Source organism: Chrysochloris asiatica, unplaced genomic scaffold, assembly GCF_000296735.1.
Source record: "Chrysochloris asiatica unplaced genomic scaffold, ChrAsi1.0 scaffold00104, whole genome shotgun sequence".
NCBI lineage: Eukaryota > Metazoa > Chordata > Mammalia > Afrosoricida > Chrysochloridae > Chrysochloris > Chrysochloris asiatica.
Genome location: NW_006408622.1, coordinates 4,016,735 through 4,029,524, shown reverse-complemented (window position 1 = coordinate 4,029,524; position 12,790 = coordinate 4,016,735).

Here is a 12,790-nt window from a genome sequence, read left to right as displayed (position 1 = left end):
GGTTGAACCATATGGGGTATGGTTGCAACAACGGATTGAACCATACTAACAAACATGAAGATGGCACATGGCCAGGCCATGTTTCATTCTGTTACACATGGGGTCACCATGAGTCACTAACAGTGACACCGACAAATAACAGCAGTATATGTGTGTAAACTCCAAATAAAATGACAAAAATTCTTACCAAGAATAAAAAGAGTTAGGCAAATCTCTGGATAGTCAGTTTATGCAAGAATCCAAATACTGTATGTTCTGATGTGTTTGACAGAACCCAGGCGTTTTTTCAGGCAATAATGGTTAAGCCTTATGAGTGATTTGGAAGTCTATACCTGAGACCTGCCGAAAACCCACAGCACAGAATCTCTTAGATAGCCAGAAGTCATTTATTAATAAAGCTATTGACATGTTTTAATATTTATAGTTATTTACCTTGCAAAGGAACTGACTCAGAGTACAGAGATCAAGTCACTCGGGAGAAGGAGTATTTACCTAGGCTAATAGCTTCTCTTTGGAGGAAGGGCAAATAGGAGAAGACGCAGAGGGAGGCCATGGAAGTCCTTCCCAAGGACTCAATGGAAACAGTCTCAGAGAAGTAGGTTGCACAGAACTTTCAGCAAAAGTGCCATTCAGTCCTAATGCCACTTCCTAGTCCTATGCCACCTACTGTGTCAGCCCCAATGATGGGAGGTGGGTGCCACACTACAGCTCACTACCTCCTAATTGGGTAGCCGTCTGAATAACAGTTGAGGCTTGGAACCTTGTTTTACTTTCTCTTCCAATTCCTGATCCACATTAACCTTCTTTGAAGACTACCTTCGCCATGGAGAACAGATTAGCAAACAACTTAGGCTAGAATAAAGACAACAGGATGCAACATTATGAAGAAGGAGCAGAGTCAAGAGGAGAAAATCTATGGACAGAAAATTAGGGCATTTTCACCAAGACTATGAAGATCTCAGCCCATGGCCCAGTCCCTAGCAGAAGTCTCTGAAAAGAGTCCGACTCTAAGTGGGATGTGGAAGCAACATCCTCCATAGCGCCATGCAAACCTGGAAAATCAGTATGGGAAAGTGGAGAGGACCACAGACCAATTGGACTGCCCCCCTCCAACTGCCCCTGCCTTTGTTAGTATCTGGAACAGAGTTTGAGAGCTCCTTTCAGTCCTCTGTGTCTACAGACCATTAAGCTTGAAAATCTCTGGTATGACTCTTGGATCCAGACACAGAGGCGTAGCTACAGAAAACAATGCCTACAGCAGACACTGAAGAATAAGACCCCTAAAGAAATGGACTGACACAATCACTATGAGAATGAATTGCCTCAGATACGACAACAGTTCTGAGAATGGCTCAGGACTGGGACGTGTTTCACTAGGTTATGTGAAGGTTCACTATGAATCAGAAGCGACTCAATGTTACCTAACAACAATAAAAACTAAAGATTTTACACCCATTGTTCAGATAACTTTACCATAATACCAGCTTAAAAATACAAGTCAAGCCCACTGACTGCTCTGAAAAGCCATCTTTGCATTGTTCCCTGGTCCAGCTCTTCCTCCTCCACCTCGGACTCTGGCAGCTATCTCGCCAGAGTCCCCGAAACTCGTGCTCTCTTTGTCATTCTCTGTATTGGATCACTGGTGTGCCCCACCACGTCAGCTCTGAGATCACCACCAAGGACTTAAAGGAGAAGAAGGAGGTTGTTGGAGAAAACAGAAGATGGAAGAGACGCATCTGCTGATGGGAGAATGCTAATGAGGAAAATGGGGAGCAGGAGCTGACAATAAGGTAGACGAGGAAGAGGAAGAAGGTGATGGGGAGGAAGAAGATGGAAATGAAGATGAGGCCGAGGCAGCTATGGGCAAACGGGCAGCTGAAGATGATGATGATGTTGACACCAAGAAGCAGAAGACCGATGAGGATGACTGGAGAGCAAAAAAAAGAAAAGTTAAAATTTAAAAAGACCACCGTGTCCTATTCACCCTCAAAAAAGAGCGTTCTCTGTCCTAATTCTGACTTTACTTGTGGTATGACCCATGTTCATTATAATCTTAAAGGAGAAAAAAAAAACTTATACAAAAAGCAAAAACGACAACAAAAAATTGCAATCTTATTCCAAGCTTTCCAGTCACTTTTTTTGTGTATGTACTTAGCTGTCCTATAAGTAGTTGGTTTGTATGATAAAGTTTCATTTCCTTTTTTTTTGTCTATGCAGTTGCGGTTTATTTTTATTGGCCTGTTTGATGTATGTGTGAGACAATGTTGTCCAACAACAAACCGCAATTTTCTTTTGCTGAGCTGTTCTTAACAAAAAAGTCAAGCTCATTTACTTAACACATTGCGGCACTACATGAAATGTAAAACTGTACTTCCTTGCTTTCACTGATGAAAATTGGTCTATGATGGGTTCAAAGTCACTATATTTCCGTTTCTTCTTTTATTACAGTTAGCAGAGCACGATCACAGAGCCTTCCTTGAGTGGTGTGTTGTGGAGTCGGTTCCAACTCATAGAGACCCTGTATTGGGTTTCTGAAGCTGTAAATCTTAATGGGAGCTGAAAGCCTCATTTTTCTCACAAGGAGCCATTGTTAGTTTCAAACTGGAGACCGTGAGATTTAGCAGCCCAACTCTCACCATTATGCTAACCAGAGCTCCTTTCCTTGAGTCATGGAGGCTCTCAAATAGGAAGTATTAGTTTTAATTTGTTGAATGATCTTTCACAGTGGGCAACAACTATTAATAGAATTGCTCAGCCACGGTTGTTATTAAGTGCCTTAAAGTCTGTTCCAACTAATCGCCACCCTTTGTACAACAGGAGAAAACACTGCTCCGTGCTACACCATCCTCACGATTGTTGTTAATTTTGAGTCCAGTGTTGCTGCCACTGTGTCAATCCATCTAATGGGGCTCTTTCTGTTTTTTGCTGACCCTCTACCAAGCATGAAGACTTTCTCCAGGGATTGGTCCCTCCTAATAATATGTCCAAAGTATGAGAGACCAAGTCTCACCATCCTGGCTTCCAAGGAGCATTGTAGCAGCACTTCTTCCAAGACAGATGTGTTTGTTCTTTTGGCAGTCCATGGTCCTTTAAATAGTCTTCTCTGACACCATAAGTCAAATGAATCAGTTCTACTATGGTTTTGCTTATTCTCTGTTCAACTTTCAAATACATATGAGGTGACTGAGAATAGTAGTACTTAGATTAGTTGCAGCTTAGTCTTCAAACAAAGGGTGTCTTTGTCCTTTAAAAAGTATTTTTCAGAAGCATTTGCCTAATGCAGTATGCTATTTAATTTCTTGACTACTGCTTCCATGAGTATTGATTGTGGATCCAAGCATAATGAGGTCTATGACAGAATCAGCCATTTCTTCATTTATCATGATGTTATTTAATGACTCAGTTTGTGAAGATTTTTGTTTTCTTTCCAATGAGGTGCAATCCATACTGTAGTCTTTGGTCTTCGTCAGTAAGTATTTCAAGTCCTCTTCCCTTCCAGCAAGCAAGGTTGTATCATCTGGATATCACAGGTTGTTAATGAGTCTTCCTCCAGTCCTGATGCCATGTTCTTCATAGAACCCAGATTCTCAGAGTTTTTTGACCAGCTTGCAGATAGAATAGTATAGTGAAAGGGTGCAATCCTGCCACACACCTTTCTTGATTGTAAACCATTTGCTATCCTCTTGTTCTGTTCGAAAAACTGTCTCTTCGTCTATGTACAAGTTCCTCATGAGCACAATTAAGTGTTCTGGAATATCCATTTTTCGCAAAGTTATCCATAACTCGTTATGGTCTGCACAATGACTTTGCGTAGTCGATACAGCACAGATAAACATATTTCTGGTATTCTCTGCTTTCCTCTAAGATTCATCTGACATCAGCAATGATATCTGTAGTTCCACTTTTGAAAGTATTCAAGAGCAAAGTTGTCAGTTTGAAGACCCAACACATGGTGTTTCCAGTAACCTATGTGTGTGAAAGTTGGACAATGAATAAAGAAGACTGTAGAAGAGTTGATGCATTTGAGTTATGGTGTTAGAGGAGAATATTAAAAGTACCAGGGGCCACCAAAAGAGCAAACACATCTGTTTTGAAAGAAGCACAGCCAGAATGCTCCTTAGAAGTCAGGATGGTCAGAATCTGTCTCTCATACTGTCAAGGGGGACCAGCCTCTGGAGGAGGACATCACGTTTGGTAAAGTGGAGGGACAGAGAAAAAGAGGAAGACCCCCAATGAGATGGATTGACATAGTGGCAGCAGCAGTGGGCTCACGTGTAGCAATGATTGTGAGGTTGGTGCAGGACTGGACAGTGTTTCATTCTGCTGTGCATAAGGTTATTAAGAGTTGCTACTGACCTAGTGACACATAACAACAACAACAACAATGGCCGTTCCCCTTTAAACTGCATTCCCTTTCAATATTACCTAGAGTCCGTATCCGACCTACCATATCTTAGCTATGCCTCTGCCCAGATACAGCCTTCTATGAGATTCAAGAGGTCAGAAGAAGTCATTCGGGTCCCTTCATATCAGTCAAAATCTGATGCATAGGAACTTGACTTCAAGTTGCACATTTATTAATGTTGATTGAAGTGAAAAGCTGGCCAAATGGTAAGACCCAGGAACCAAAGCCCTTTGCCTTTTACCATACTTGTATTATTGCTATGAAGCTTGAAATTACATAAATTTATATTTCCCTCTAATACTCTCCCAAGGAAACTTTGCGGGTGAAAAATGCATGAGCTCTGACCTCATGCCACCTTCCTTCACACCTGGCCCCATGCTAGTGTCCCCTTTCTTAAAACTGCTATAGCAGCTTCTCCCTCCTGTGAAACCTGGCAGATCAGAGTCTATATCCCACTCACAGACTGAACTCCCTGTAACAGATCAGACAGCGATCCTTTCTTTAAAATACCTTTGTTCTGTGTTGCATAAAGAGTTCCCATGTAAGTAAGTTTTACCTCAGGAGTCTCTGGGTTGTGAAAACAATTCATGTTCTCAGCTGTTAACCAAAAGGTAAGAGACTCCAGTCACCCCAAATGGACCTCAGAAACAAAGTCTGGCAATCAGCTTCTTTAAAAATCAGCCATGGAGCTTGATGATGAGAACTAACCAGAGGAAGATACAAAAAAAAATTTTTTTATTAAGAAAACAAGTGTAAATTGCCACAACTTTATGAACTTGACCTGTACTTAGGGATGTTGTTGTTGTTAAGTGTTGTCGAGTCAATTCTGACCCATAGTGACCCTGTATAGGGTTTCCAAGGAGCAGCTGGTGAGCTTGAACCACCAACCTTGCAGTTCAAACGGCTTTGCAGTCTGGTTCATTAACCCACAGAGCCATACCAGGACTCAACTTATGGATGTAGTAGCTCAAAATACCAACTGAAAGGGAAGGGATTGTCACATCAAGTATCAAGCCTATCCTGTCTGTATACAGGGTTAATAGGGATGGTCAACTTAGACATTGACTACCGAAAATGGAGGGGGCGGGGTGGTGCTATAAAGTCATGAAGTGACGGGTTTATAAGTTTTCAAGAAGGGGTTTTGTTTCAGAGCATGTGGGGGCAGGTAGAATCCTCACTGAATAGTTTTCATCTCGTCTAGATAGGTCTGGTGAAAAGAGCTGGGGATAAGATTCTTATGATTCAATAATGAGTAATTGCTATCAATTGTGACTGTCACAACTGTAAAGGTAGAAGTTTTGTAACAAAAACAGTCAAGAAACAGAGAAGAGCACAAACAGAATGTGGGACCCTATCCAGAGAAGCAGTGATACCAGAGATGGAGACAGAGATGAGGACATGGAGAGACAGAGCACCTGAGGACTCTAGACTCATGGAAAGAGAAAGGCTGTGTGTCAGAAGGCAGGCTTACAGAATGTGCCCTTTGGTTGTTTAAATGATTATATATTCCTAAGTGCTTTTGTGTACATACCCCTAACACCACCAAAATTTTAAAAATCAGCCATCGAAAAACCCTATGGAGCACAGCTCTACTCTGACACACGAGGCTGCCATGTTGGAATCAATTCAGCAGAGAACTAGCTGATCTTTTTTCTCGGGAGTAATCAATAAGCTCCAAGAAGGAAAGGAGCCCTCGCTTTTTGGCATTGTGCACTCTCAGCCCCTACGCAGGTCATTAACCCAAGTCAAGGCTTTCCATAAAGATTTGTTTTTGTTGCTAAAGACCAATTGACCCAAATATGAAGACAAAATTAGAAAAAGCATAGAAAAAGACAGTTTATTCTTCCATTGGTGACACCATAGAAATATAGAGCTGTGCTCCCACCAACAGTAAAGACTGAACATCTGTCAACTTCCATGCATTATGTCTTCCAGAGATGCTTACCTCTGAAAGAGGAATGATTAAACTATCTTACAGGTGGCTTAGAGCCCAAGGAATAACCTGCACCTGTCATGTACAGTCCCCAAACCGCCACTTTAGAAACTGTTACCTGAGCCAGATCAGAAGGGCATGAACAATTTGCACAAAGCAATTGCAGTTGAAGCAGTGAAGATTTGTTTTCTAACCAAATACAACTTGTGTGCTTTCTTCCTTATTCTTAAGCAGTGCAGAGCTTTGTTTTTATTGGATATAATTCAATTACTTTTTCCTAGCCTGTGTTTGTTAGTATTATTTCTTTCTTTAATAGCTCATTCAAACTAAACCAAGACTCCTTTCCAATTTTGGCCTGTTGACAGCATCTTTTGTACCCAGCTAAGCAGTCTTTGCAGTACTTGGCACTGCTCCTACTCAGAGGGCAGGATTTAGAACAGATGCCCACTTCTTCAAGTCAGGATGCTACCGAGTTCTCTGATGATTAGTAGGCTGCCTAATTAGATGTGGCAGCCTGGAGATTCCTGGCCACAAACCATTCCTAGTGGGGGAAGACACTCTGCTTCTTTTGGAAGTCACCTCTTTGCAACACACACACTGTAAGTTCCTATATTAACCCTATAATTCCTCCAATGCCCTTGGTTAATGATCTGGGTGCTCAGAGAAGCTGACCTGAGGTCAGTATCCTAACTCTAAGTACCAACACTCAGCAGCCATTGGTGAGCCTAGTTTTTGTGAGGACCCCCCACATTTTCTGCACTGAGCTCCATGGAATAAATGAATAGGGCATTGTAGAATCAGTACTGGAGTTTGAACCACAAGGTCAGCAGTTCAAACCCACCAGCTGCTCCTCAGAAACCCTATACAAGTTCCATATGAGTCAGAACCAACTCGATGGCACTAAGCGACAACAACATTGATAGTGCAGAGATGTCAGTTAGCAGAGGTCCACAAGGGAATAGATGTCTACCTGCATCATACTTAGACCACACAGAGCTGACAGGTCCAGATCTGTTCTTCTTCAATCTAGTAAATGTGGCTGTGTTCAAAGACACAGACATTCTTGACCATAGCCAGGTTATCCTATACCCTCATGGGTCTTACTGGCTACCAACATGGTCACAATGAAGAACACTGCTCGTGTGCATCCTTATTCCCAGAGTGAAGTCTTACTGTAAAACAGTTTTGAACCAATTCATTCCAGTTTGACCAACAACAGAGAACTTGCATTTCCACCCCAGGTAAAATTGAATCTGATTCTACACTTCAACCAGATCCCCGGGACCCCTGAGGTTCTATAAAAACCACCTAGCAATCTTGTTAAAAATGAAGATTCTGGTTGAATATCGCCTGGGGCAGAAAAGCGAATTCTCATCAGGGGTCAAAGAGGAATAAGTTGAATGGAAGCTGTGTTCTGAGGGTCCTACCAGTGGTAAGTGGAAAGCTTCTTTTCATTGTGAATTGGGTGAAGACTACAGAGTACAACAGTTTTCCATTGGACAATTCAGACATGTTTTGTTTCATCTCACTGATTGCAGTCCCCATCCTGTAACATCATTTATCCCATTTTGGCCCCATGTTTTCTGTTTCCATCCCTCCTTCTTTCCTACTTTCCCTGCAGAACTTTGTTCATAGGTAAATGCTATTCTTTTCACCTCAAACAGCTGATTATAGTCTTAGGTTGATTATTCTAGTGTTATTGTTCCTGTTGTTGTTAAGTGCCATCAAGTTGATTCCAACTCTCAGATTTTCTGAGGAGCAGCTGGTGAGTTTGACCTGCCAACCTTGTGGTTCAGGTTGACCTTGTGGTCCAGTACTTATCTTATAGTGCCACAGCAGGACTCCTTGGTGGTGGTGGTTATGTATCAACCTATCATTTAGCTGAAATTTGAGCCATGGGGGTGAGTTCATTTCCAGTCCTGAAGAATAACTAAGGGTCATAGTCTCTGGAATTCCCCAGTCTTTGTTTCTGACAGTAATCAATCTGACCGCTCAAGCCATGAACTAGTCATAGTGGATGAGGGGGTGGGAACAGGGTTGGGAACTTAGACAGAGCCCCAGATGTTCACCCCAACTGGAAGCTCACAGTCCTGTCCAGAGAGAACAGTCTCATCTGAGAGAAACAGAAAATCAAGGGAGACATGATGAAAAGGGAGTACTTCCCCATCACAGGTGTCTCTGCTCAAACAAAGCACAAAACAATGGACTTCCTTTCCAACATATAACAGGCTCTGCAATGCTAGTTACTGTGTAACATAGTTGGACATTTTCAAGGTGAAAAAACCTTGGTCACCCAGACAACTCATCAGCTGAGCAGTGAGATGCTCAGAAGGGTAGGAAGTATTTTCTGTGGCTTGATAACAAATTTCAAGAGATACAATTTCCACAGTACTAGACAGTGTTTCATCAACTCTCCTTGGTTGGGTCCACAGTTTCTTTTCAACCCTAAGTCCTTACAGAAGATACCCAGTGGTCCCCTAGCGCCATGCCCTGACCCACCCTCCAGCCCATGTTATCTCCCCTGGCCTCTGTGGAGAGGAAAAACTTCCTCCATCACCATATTGGGCTACCTCGTTAGAGCCACACTTCCCTTTTAAATCAAAGTGTAATAAAATATCTAATTAGCAACGTGCTGTGGCATTATTTTTTATTCATCTATACATTTCTAATTAAAATTATGCCATTCTTAAAAATTGCAACATAATACACATGAGCCTTTCATTTCATATGCAAAGTGTTTAGAAGTCTGTGGTACCCGCGAGGTGGCAGTTTCAAAAGGAATGGCAAACCAACAAAAGAAAAAGTGAAGCCATACGTAATTCCTTTTAAGAAAACGTATAGGATACACTCATTTGAAAGAAAAGCGATTTTGAAATATAAAAGAAAATCTAGAAAAACGAAGCATTCAGCCCTTTTATTGCACGGCATTGCCAATAATATTGTATATGTGATTAAAGATTCTTTCTGCAGCTGTGGAAGCCAATAGAAATTGAACTTGCCTGAGTACAGCCTCCCGCACCCCTGCCTCAGCTGCAGGAGGGGCAGGGAGGCCTCATTGTTCTTGGGACTCAAATCTCATCATCATTAAAGAGGTGCTTGCTGACAGGAGAGATTCAGAGCTGCGCGGTCAGCTTGCACAGTTAAGGTTATCTCCACAATGGGTTACCTCACAAAGGCCAGGTTTAGGGAGTATTAGCTTTGCCTTCCAGCTAGAGGAGCAAGGGTCCACGAGGAACAGATGTTTCCAGCAAGTTACTGCCTCCATCCTACGCACAGTTTATACAATATTCAAATTCAGTTTGGCATTTATCCTGAAGCATTTATTCCCCCCTTCTTCCTTTAACAGTTGTAAGAAAATAGTCTCTCTTCTGTGAAAGCAGTAAAGGCATCAGCAGTCTCACTATGAGCCCCTCACCCTGGATGTGTTGGCCAAAGACCATGGCCATTACCCAGATTTCTGCAAAGATTTCCTAACTGCAAAGTGCACTTGTTCCTATAGCCTTGGATTCAGCTTGACAAGGAAATGCAGCCTCTTGGCTTTGATAAGCACTGCTGGGGGTCTGCTCCTAAGGTCTTCTGCCTGGACATGACTTTGTGAGGAGCTTTTTCTCCAACTTGAAACTTGCATTGAAATTAAACTCTTCTGGAAGATATTAGCCATCATCTGGTTTTGATCATGTAAAGCAATATGCTAATTTTCAGGGCCAGTAAACACTGTGTCTGAAACCATGTTGGGAGGAGTAGGAGGCCTTGGTATAGCTACTTTGATGTGAGGACCCCAATGCTTCTGGATTCAGGCTAAGGGGCCAGGGCAAGAGACCAATGTACCAATGACCAAGGAGCTGCAGAGATGAAGACCGCAGCGGGGCGGTTCCTTCAAATGTGAGATGCTGAAGGTGCTGAGTCCCAGGCAGCAAGAGACAAAGCGTAGTCACTCTTCCCCCTGACGGGGAGGGGCATGCACCCAGTGTCTTCCCCCAGAGCACACATGTATGATGGCACATGTACCTGTACACAGAATACACACAAAATGTAATAACCATGCTCTTGCGACAAATTAATTCAAATCTTGTACTCACATTAAAAATGAACTCTATTTTATGTTGATCATTAACTAAGAATATTTCACACTGGAGATTTGTCATATTAAGGAGAATTGGAACCACTTATATCAATTAAATGTACAGCATTATACTTAATCTCAGAAGAGATTACCAAAATACTCTAAGCATGATTTTACTGAAATGTAAAATATAAATTAGGCAGGAAATGGTGGCTTCAAAACACACACACACACACACCTACCCCCTCCTCTGACTCCTGTCTAAATATGGCTGCCTGCAAGTTGATGGGGCTGGGGATGGCGAGTAATATTTCAACAAGAAACTCGTCATCCCAGCACCATAAAAAATCAAGGCCAGAGTAATTGCTGGTGCAGAGGGGAGGAAGATGGTTCAGTTTTAGCTTTTGAAGATGAAAGTACTGACTGTCAATGAAGCAAAGAGGAGTTTACAAGAAAGCTTTCACAAAACTACCAGGGATAGGGGCTTGAATAGGTGGGGCAAGATTTGGTCCAGCTAGTCCTGATGAACACATAGTTCCAGGAGTCAAAAGCCCTGAAGGCTTGTACACAAGGACCATGCCTTCCTAACCATCTTGCAGGTTCCTGTGGAAAATGCCAGCTCTTGACATGTACACTCAAGCATGACACTCGCAGATGCATTCTGCTATTATTTGCTGAGCCAGGGAAGGCCTGGTCTTTTTTGTTGTATTTGAATTTGTGTTCTAATTTCAATTCAGGTGTCACCGCCTCCAGGAAGTCTTCCAGGACACTCCAGCCAGATATGAGCAACTCTGTGTTGCTTCCCTGGCCTTTGTGACTACCAAGCCACACTGCATTCTCTCACACACTGTCGGCCTATCTCTTTTGCTGAACTCTTTACTGCTGAAAGACAGGGATGAAACCTTGCTCATATTTATAGCTCCAAGTGCTCAGTGCAAGCCTAATTACAGAGCGGACAATGAATGTAGTGTAATGAAGAAGCAGGTATTTTCCTGTGATGGATCTTGGACCCTCCTGTAAAAGACATGCCCAATGAGCATCTGAAGGGTAAATAGCAGTGCATGCTAAAGGGGTGCTTACTCTATTGGGGCTCACATAGTGCTGAATGCTACTATATGGTATTTTTTCCAATGAATTTGAGTCCAGGCTGGTGGTCTGGACTCAAATTTGGCCCCAACTCACAAAGACAAGATGCTGTTGGCTTCCTCCCTAAATGAGAAGCTCACAGTTAGCAGGGACCTCCAGTATTCTAAGCCCCTAATTCCACACGGAAGTGTTATATGTTCAGCATCCACAACTTTCCAGGTCCTGAAATGACCAATGGGACAAGGTCCCTGCCCTGTAACTTCTGTTGTCTGTCTCCATAAGAGGGGGGTCATTGAACAAGTCAGCAAACTCATGGACCATTTCAGAGAGCAGCAAACACTGTCAAGGAAGTTACAAAGGCAATTGATGAGGAGCAGCAGGGAGTGGGATGGGAAACACACCAGCAATCTGGGATGCCGGAGCCATGGGGCTCAGCAGGGACGGAATATCTCTGCTGAGACTTGAGGAGAAACCCAGAAAGAGGACACAGAGGCTACAGCTAATGCAAAGATGCTTGTGGAAGTTTGCTGGGATAGCAGCAACCCAGCTGCCATCAAGTCAACTCCAACTTACAGATACCTCAAAGGAGAATTGTGTTCCATAGAAGGTGTCCTGGAAGACGAGGTACCTCTGAGCAGAATCGAGCCTCCAGTCTTTTGATTAGCAGCCAGATGCATTAATACATTGAAATATTACAAGACAAAAACAAAACGGTCCCTTGGTCTGGGGTAGCAAAAGCAGATGAGGGTGAGGTCAGGGGAGGCTGAAGTTGATGGAAAATCAATGTGTTCTCAGTGCAAAGAGACATCAGTGGAAGCTTGGCAACCTCCTTTGACAGTGTCCCTGACTGAGAACTGTCAGCTGCTTCTGGTTGGGCTGGATCAGTCAGACCAGCAATGGTTTCTGGTACAGACTGGTCAGGGTTCAGGAAGACGCCATATTGTAAAAGGTCAAGTGCCCACACCACCACCCCACACACACACTTTTATGTCTGTAATTAACTGAGAGGCCTCCAGTCCAGGGTAAGAAGTTAGCTTAGCATATGAGACGACAGCCATGCTTTGCTTTGAGGGTGAAGGCTAGATGCTGACCTGGGTCATAGAAATAGGAGATGAAGACAAAGGAGCCCATCTCTTCCAGATGGCGAGTGCTGCTGGATGACCTCACAGCCCATAGGAACTTCTTCCTTTTCAGTCTCTATCAGGTTCGGGTGAGGATGGACAAATGGCCACCACTCTCAAGCAAGGGCTCCCAGCTCACTCCACATGATTCCTGACAAAGAGAAATCAAACAGGGAACCAGA